Source organism: Bicyclus anynana, chromosome 1 (genome assembly GCF_947172395.1).
Source record: "Bicyclus anynana chromosome 1, ilBicAnyn1.1, whole genome shotgun sequence".
Classification (NCBI taxonomy): domain Eukaryota; kingdom Metazoa; phylum Arthropoda; class Insecta; order Lepidoptera; family Nymphalidae; genus Bicyclus; species Bicyclus anynana.
Window position 1 is genome coordinate 11592376 of NC_069083.1, and position 9712 is coordinate 11602087.

The 9712-nt window shown below is 32.9% G+C and overlaps 1 protein-coding gene across 1 annotated transcript in view; it reads right to left on the reverse strand.

The window, feature by feature from the left end:
• Positions 1-8718, reverse strand: part of LOC112056313 (monocarboxylate transporter 12) — a 29537-nt gene extending 20819 nt beyond the window's left edge. The window contains exon 1 of the mRNA XM_052883376.1: positions 8653-8718. The gene's annotated coding sequence lies outside the window, so the exon portion shown is untranslated. The remainder of the gene's footprint in view (positions 1-8652) is intronic.
• Between the last annotated feature and the right edge of the window lie 994 nt (positions 8719-9712).

Below are 9712 nucleotides of genomic sequence, written 5' to 3' on the forward strand. Positions count from 1 at the left end.
CAAACTTGGGGATTAAGTAGCAGTTAAGATTAGTTATAATCATGACTAAGCTAAATATCAAAATACGTTTCAGATTATTACTCATGATGATAAAACTATAAAATTGTAATCTTGAGCAACGACTTGATGCATTTAAGTATGTTGTAATTTATGAAATATTTAATTACGTTTCGAAAATTTTATCACGACCATGTATTATATACCATTCGTGATAAATCTAACATAATATTTCGTTTTTTTTTTTACAGGAAACGACCCAGGATTCGACTAGCAGACCTCATGCAGAAGTAACTGGGGCTAACTATTGGATTAACTATTGGATAATATCTGGGACCAATGGTTTAATGTATATACTCATAGTAAGAGTACTATACTACCTCGGAGAGCAAAGGCATGACAGGGGTGTAATATCACCAACTACCAAAATCCAAGCTGAAAATTTTCACTGAAAATATTTCATAACTCTTCTCTGGTTTATTTTATGAAATTTAAATGCTTTTCTTCGAACCCTGGACCTCGTGCAAAGGTAGTTAGATCTTACTACTGAGCCAAGGCAGATCCAATGATATACCTTTAATAATTATATTGTGATACAAAGCAAATATATTAATAATCTCTAAAAAAGTCTTATTGCACAACAAATATATTGTTCCCTCCCAATACGTCAATTTTTAGTACTCCCACGTAACAAGAATAACTTCTAGGAAAAATCTTTCAATAATTCCATAGCAACCAGTTAAGACTAAAGCACGAATCTTATTTATACACGAAAAATTTGATTATTTACACACGAAAAACTTGATTATCATTCTCATTCACAGGAGTATATTAAATATAACACAACAAAATTTTTAACTAAATCAAGCTGACATAATTAAAAATAAATTGATATCCTACAAATATTATAAACTCGAAAAAACGAAAAACAAACTTTCAAGTTACTTAGATATAACACGAGTGGTATACATGCAATGATAAAATTTTCAAAATGTAATTAAATCCTACTAATATTATAAACGCAAAAGTTTGTATGGATGTTTGGATGTATGTTTGGATGTTTGTTACTCTTTAACGCCGCAACCACTGAAGCGATTTGGCTGAAATATGGAATGGAAATACATTTTACTCTGGATTAACACATAGGCTACTCGAAAAATCCATGGTAGCAAATTAAAAAAAAAACTAAATTCTACGCGGATGGTATCGCGGGCGTCTGCTAGTTTATGCATAATTTAACTAAATAATTAATAAATTACTAATAACTAGTAAAATATTTGGGATAAAACATGATTTCGGCATTTTGTTAAAAATATAATAACACGTAACACAGTGACGTAGCAATGACGAATCGCGCAATGCGAGGTCAGTGTCACGACTAAAAATAATATTGTGAATTCAACTTAAGACATACCTCTTTTATGAATGATAAAGGTGTGTCAGACCATGCTTCTACCATAGGTAGGTATAAGGTATCTAATGGGGATGATGACAGTTTTTTTAATTATGTATAATTAAAAATTATGCTATTAATAAAACAATTTTGTAGAAGTAACAGGGTGTCTGCAATTATTACCTTCGGAGCTACAGAGATTTATATTTGCGACGGATTGCTAAAAAACGCTCCATCCTAATAGCACAAAAGAATGACGTCGTCGATTCGTGATCGTCGTCTGACTTTTGTGGGCGTTCAAACAAAATTACAAATATTTTTAATTGTACGTATAAGTTTATAAATCATGGTATAAATATGACACATTTATAGAAAGGAAGCAAAAAAAAATATGATTTTTCATTTAATTACGTAAGAAACCTTTTGAAATTTTTTATAATCTTATTTATTTTCCAAATATCCCGACAACCTTCGTCGGTTATGTATTGATTAGTTAATATTGACCTTATTTACCCGGATGTCTCACAAAAACCTATTTAAACCTAATCTTCATCCCCATTGTGGAGGTTGGATTGTTGGCTTTGTAAAGCAGGATTCAAGGTTCAAACTCTCGACCATAGTCTTAAAGTTTAAAGCTTGTTTTTTCGCTATCGTAGTCTCTTAGTAAAATATGAGTAACGCATGAGTAGTTGTCAGTTTTAGCTTATAGAATTAGCTTGACGTTATCCTAAAATTATTGATATGATAAATCCTCTTATTTACATATTGAAAATGTCACAGTATTAAATAAGTATTTTTATGACACATTTGCTCGTAAAGTATCGCTTATTTCATCAATTTCAATACCGTAATGTATCTCATTACGCACATGTGCCGTAATGTGAAGTAAAATGCACATGTGCCGTAATGTAATTTAAAACCTTTATCATCCGTCTAAAAACGAACGGTACTTTTTAAAATCTGGGCAAAGAGTTTTTATATCAGAAAAGTGTTCAACATTTTATGCATAAAATTAACTTTGTGAGATAAAATATAATATAAGTCTTTATCTGTGCAAAAATGACAAGCGTATCAAAATGTCATCTTATGGAAAACTATCTTATGGAAAACAGGCAAAGATGCAAATGAATTTTCAAAAAGTGTGTTTCCTCGCAAATTTGTTATAAAACGTCGTATGACATACGTGCGCTTTGATAATTACAGCCTCTGCCTCCTTACTATAGCTCTTGCCAAGGCTCGAGTTGCAATAACGCCTCGGCTGTAATTTTCACCTTACCGCATTTATATCATAATGTACTTAGAGACTATTCTTGAACTTTTTTCTTCAAAAACGAAAGTTTAAATTTTTTATACAAATGTTGTGCAATCAAAATTATTTATAGACCGTTCTATTCTTCCATAGTAAGAAGTGATTTATCAATACACGATATTAGAAAAAATAACAAAATGTTATCACAGATAATAGTTGGTATGAAGTATTTTATCAATAATAATTGATTATATCCTTATCTTATGTAGTTACATCCTTGTTCGAGTGGAAATTATCAACAGTTTTGTTATTTCACACAATCAACTATAAAACACGAGTAGCGAGAAAGGGATTTTTATGCAAATGTGTATGAAATTTTAACAGTAAAAGGGCTTGTATGCTAAGTTATTACGTTTGCAATCGATCGCTATTTCATAAAATTCTCAGTAGTTCGAAAGCGGAAAAAATATATATGAAGATCTTCATATTATCAGTATGTTTAGTGAAAGTACTCTCTATAATCTTTACTTATATAATATAGTATATTGTATTATATATACTTATAAATGTACTCAGTTACTAGTCACCCCGCTCTAGGAGCGGGCTTTAACAGATTTTTGAACAATTTCTTATTCTAGCAATGCTATATTTATATACAGCGGCTAGTTGATCTTAAAATCATAGTTGTGTGCGCAGGTACCATTTTAGCAAAATCTCGCAGTTTTATTAAAAAAAAAACAGTTGTATTGTATTATTTTGATTGAAAGTTACTTGTACAATGTACACAATATCAAATACCGTTCTTCTCACCTGTATCTTTCTTAAAATTGAATTATTACTAACTTCACAGTAGATATAGAAATAGATGTCTAAGAACTGAATACTTCGGTTGCGTATTGCGCGTTGCACATCTAAAACATCCAAAAATACTCTTAGTGTGTTACTGCCCATTCAAGGTCATAAAATAGTTAAATTTACTCATCGCTAGCATAGTATACTCGTAGTACTCGTTATAATAGCTCTCTCTCTTTCTCTATAGTCGTTATTTATTTATTTATTTATTTATTATCATTCAAGCAATACCATACATATGATTACATTATTTAATATAAAATTCGCTTCAGTAGTAGCGGCGCTAAAGAGTTACAAACGTCCATAAAAACTTTCACATTTATAATATAATATACTAATACGTACCTAATTTATATATATTTTAAATAAATCAGTTTTTTCTTTTTTAAGTAAATGTTAATAGTGGCTAAAAACGATCTAGTGGAGTTACATAAAAGATGTTGCGGTTAGCAATTTGATATCATACAAATCATTAAGTTACAGTTTTGTATTTATATTTATTGCGGTTTACGATGTCACACATCCAGCGAGTGCTTCTGAATGAGCTTTCAGATATATAGTACTAGCAGACGCCTGCGACTCCGTTTGCGTTAATTTCTTTTTTTTACAAATCCTGCGATAACTATGGATTTTTATGGTATAAAAAGTAGCATGTAGTTTAAAAACAATCACACATCAATCACAAATGTGTGCTCCTAAGTCCAATTTATCTTTATATCAAATATGAAAATGCGAGCCTGCTTAAAAAGGAAGGAAGTAATTGAATTTTTACTTTTTAGTTAAGAAGTTATTTCTCGATGGTTCAAACAAAAGGTAACCTCAACTGTAACCTTAATGGTAGAGCCTTCTTAGCGGTGAAAGGTGTCTTTCTGCTGCCAAAAAATAACCTTAATCTAACCTAACGGCCAAATTTTACGTCATTTTACAATATTCCGGGAATTATTATAAACTCATATATGAAAGATGTACAACAGTGACTCAGCGAAGTTCAAAAAATAATTCAAGGTCATGGATCGCCAGTATTTACACGATCTAGGTATTTTCCGCCATATATTGTGATCATCATTTTTAATGGACCATAAACACTGTGAAGATGATAATGTGGTAGAAGGCATTCCTTAAAAATATTATGATAATGATACAGGAATAGATCTCTCTACTAATATGATGATTTTGATATTAAACCCATCACTCTGTATCAATATCCTGCCTCTTAGTCAAGTGGCACGTCGATTCTCTATCTACGATCGCTAACACTTCGAAAACAACAGGTCGCGTGATCAAGATCTGTGATTCCCATACATTTTTCTAGTTATCGAATCGTTGGCGATCGTAGAAAGAAATCCGTGCCACTTGGTTACTGGGGCTAGGGTGATAATATTTGACTCTATATCGATCAATGTCAAATATTAATAAAAGTGACCGGCATCGCCGGTGCTTTACCTGCTCGCCGAGACATTGACTACACGAGATACACTAACTCCGGTGCTATTAAGAATTTCCCAGAAAAGAGAATCACACTAATATTATAAAGGCGAATGTTTGTGTGTAAATGTGTATGTTTGTTCCTCCTTTGCGCTGCGGCTACTGAAATTTGGAATAGAAATAGATTTTACTCTGGATTAACACATAGGCTACTTTCATCTATGGAAAAATCTATGGTTCCCGCGGGATTACTGAAAAACTGAATTCTACGCGGACGAAGTCGCGGGCGTCCGCTAGTAATTATATAGTTTTCATAGCCCGAATCGAGCATCTAATCCGTTAATATTTCTGTTAAGTATATTTAATAAAAATAGTGTAATATATGTCATTAATTTACGTAAGTACTATAGGAACTTGGCTCCACTTTGTTTCGATCTTTTTAAATGACTTTAATAAAGTAAATTTGCTGTATTCAAAAACTTAAGTAAAAAGTATGGTTTATTATTAGGTGTTACTTTTAAGATGCAAGCAGTGGCGTAGCCTAGGAGAGACCCAGTATCAAAATTAAGTGGGGGGTGGGGGGATTTTCAATTGACGAGGGTCAAATCACGATAAATGTCTTTATATTTTTTGATTTACCTTACTCTCTCACCACAAAGTATCATTTTTTTGTAGTAGGCAGTAGCTACGCCCCTGGATGCATGTCCGTATCTATATCAAATTTTTAGGAAAGGGTTTAGTCTGTTATGATTAAAAATCGATTTGTTTCAATTTAATCATAATTTCTTAATAAGCTGCAATCCTATACATTTTTCTTTAGTTTGAGTATTCCAGTTGAATTGTTCACACTTTAATTTTATTGTTATAATAAAATTTATATGGACAATATAGTTTTATTTTTGTCAATAAATTATTTGGAATTGTTATACGCTTAATAAACATTCGTATCGCAATGCATCGTGAGAGAACTAATGTAAACTGTAAACAATTGATTCATTACATCATACGTTTCTACGTATGGTATATGGAATATAATACATACGACGATGAACTCTCTGGCACAGTTGTATTAATATTACTGAATGGATCAGGGTTTGATCCTATCTCGGGTCAATTTCGTTATTCACAATTTCTATATCTGTCTGATTTAGTTGTAGTCTTTGGCCTTGGTTAATTTAGCACCTATTTAGCAAAGACGTACCTAACGCTTACATACCGAGTGTGACTGAACATCATTCATCATCATTTACAACCCACATTCTCACCTCAATGCCGAGTACGAGTCTCCTCTCAGAATGAGATAGGTTAAGGTAATAGTTCACCATGCTGGCCCAAGGCGGGTTGACAGACTTCACATACGAAGACAATTAAGAACATACTCAGGTATGCAGATTCCCTCGTGATCTTTCCTTCACCGTTTGAACAACGTGATATTTAATTTCTTAAAATTTGGAGGTGACTGTACAAGTTCATCTTAATTTTGGTTCAAAGAAAGTATAACCACCCGTGCTAGACAAGCGCGCAGAGGTTTAAGAGAGAATAATCACTTATCGAATAAGCATTCAAGAGATTAGTAGTAGTAGTGATTATTGTGACAGAGTTCCTCCAGGGTAGTACTACCGGCTTAGTTATTTCTGCCTTCAAACAACAGCATTACTGTGTTTCGCTCCAAAGCACATAATTGCCAGTTGCCAATGTAATTTCAGGCACATCAGCAGGTTAGTTCACTAACTTTGACGTATGTTAGTGTACATGCACGAAATTCCCCAACTAGCTATTGTTAATAATTCTTAAGTCACGTGATCTCGTATTCATTATTTATTTAATGCTAACTGTTTAAAACTGAGATTCTAGGTAAAATATGTCACCCAGTGCCTACTGACAATCTTTCGTCGATATCATAGAGTAGACAGATGACATTACTTAATTGACATTGTGATTTTTGTTAACAATGGGCTTTATGAAATACTAAAAATGCGGTTGTTATTGGTTTGTTGTTAATTAGTGAATTGGCCGGCAGGTGGGCCGTCAATTGTTACTATAAAAAAACACCCACTTATTATTTACCTATCAATTAAAATTTGCAATGAACCTTGTTACCAGGCATTACATTTTAGCTTAAATAAATTACTACGAAGATTAAAAGATTATAGCCAAATTGTAGAATAATTAAAACTGACGTGTAGATAATAATTTAGATAGTGCATAAAGTAGACTATATTAAATAGATTAAAAAAGATAACGACCATGTGCTAAATAAAACACACCGATATGTGGTTATGAATTATTTTTAGAATTCGAAAATTTTCCTTTAATGTAGGTAATTATTGTAGGGTTCAGTCGATAACCCTTGTTATCGAAGTGGGTGTGTTGCTTCGAGACAATATATTACAGTTTTGATTGTTATAGTTTAACTAGCCCTTTGCCGCGGTTTTTCCCGTATGAATAAAGGTATGAAAAGTGTCATTTTTCCCCCTCTACTTCCTTGCCAAACCAGATTCGGTCAGTCGTACCTACTGGAGTTAGTTATAAGTAATGAACTTAGTTAAAACACACTAAAATTACTTCAAGCAAAATTGAGAATGTTAAAGCCTTTTAGCAATTAATTTCTTATATCCTTAAGCTACTTAGTAACTTACAAAAAAAAAATGTTTTTTATTAATTTTATATGTTAGTTTTAGTTATATATTTTCAGCATTCTAAGTATACTGAAATCGGTTATTAATATAATAATAATTAAAAGTTTTAACTAGAGTTATAGCTAATCTAAATCATCATAATATAAGTACATCATAATCCTAAAAGATTTTACTGTCAACTAGCTTCCACAAAATTAGTAAGTGTTGCCTACATTAAAAATAAATTAAATCCTTACGCAATGCCAATACAATGGCAATATTTTTCAACGGTGTCCAAAACAGCAACCCAGTTCAGTTCACCAGTACTATGTGCGAATTCCATTAAACATTAAACACACATTGCTTTGTCCGCGTAAACGACCGCCCACTAGCGTCACACAAACATCAATGAATTGACACTATATCACTGTAATCGAACCGGACCACGCGATAACATCACATGTTTTTCAGTACACACTCTTTAGTACTTGTATAGGTGTTTGAGTTGTAACTCGTAACTGACACAACTGTCTTAAACAGGGTGCTAATTAATAATTAGACCGACAGGTTTTTGTAAACACAAAAATACAGCCAATGAAGATTTTCTTTTCTATTTCTCATATTATACAGGTAACTCCACATTTATAGAGGTAAAGTTTGTGGTATTGTAGGGGGTAATATCTCGATCCACTAAACCGATTTTGAAAATAATTTTACCACTAGAAAACCACGTTATTTGTGAGCGTCATAGGATTTTATCCCCATATTCTCACGGGAAGGGGAACTACGCCAGTGAATACGCGGGGTGTCGGCTAGATAAAAAAAAAATGTATGCAGCATAACGAATTGATCTAGTAACTGAGAGGTCTATTATGTTTTAAATAGGTTAAATCTAATAAATATTTTATACAATTTGTAAAGTAGTTGAAATCACAGCTTTTTTGTGTTAGATTAAATAAGGATTTATTTATTGATTCTGGGAAATGTTGTTTAATTTATTTATTTAAATGTAACATATTGTTTATATCGGTATTTCAAGAGGCGGCCAATTTTAAATGATGAAGTAGTTCAAATAAGACTCTAAATAGATTCTAGATTGATTGTCAATATTTACGAACCAAAAACATTATATTATTATTATAGTTGATATCGGTTCTGATGAAATAACTTGACGCAGACGCACTACAATCGCAAAGAATGTAACGAAGTGACTGATGTAAGAATAATAAAATCATTCGAATAACAGGTTCATGACACCATTACTGATGTAACAATACAGAATGTCTAGAAATCGTAAACTTCGCCGCAGGTTGACGACCTTTTTCACGCACTGCTGCAGTTAACCTCACAAAAAATTAACCTAAGCTTAAGGTAATAGCTCATTAGAGCTACTATGCTAACGTATTCCGCGCCTTGTGTAATTTGTATGAGTAAGAGCCACTATGCCAACGTATTCCGCACCTTGTTTTGTATGCGTTTTAAAGAACTGGTAGAACCTCGCTGCGTAGTTTCCATTCCTGTAGGAAATCGTTTATTAAATATAGCTTATGCTGCTCCCTGTTAATAGAGCTACTCGTATCTATTGGTGAAATAATTTTTCTAATCATCTATTAGCTCTGTAGTCAAGTCAATAAGCCTTGTTCGCAAGCTATCCACGTTTTCCACACATGGTTCATTCTTTCACGATCTTTCGACAGCGAATGGCTGATGAACGATAAGGTGACGGTCGAGTGCTGAGTGGCTATAATGACTCGTCATCTCATGTCACACATTTCTACAAACCAAATGATGTCTTTTTTTATATTATTGAAAATTAATAATTTTAAACTTCTCTTATATAACATTTTCTCTTTGCCTTGTCTAAAATACAATAATAATAATATGCTCCCGACCGACTTTTTTTTTCTTTTTTTTTTTCGGTCACGGCGGCTAATCTCATGGTGAGATTAGCCATGTACGCAGGAGATATTATAGTGCACAAGTGTATGCGCAAGCACAGGTGCACTCTCTCTTCCCTCACTCTCGAAATCCGATGGGACGGCAGACCGACACGACCGGTGAGAGATCAGGCGCAGGACCGACGGCTTTACGTGCTCTCCGAGGCACGGGGGTGTACTAACACCGCTAAAATACAATATGTATGTTATAGCTGGAGAATGTACATTAGATTTCCCAGAT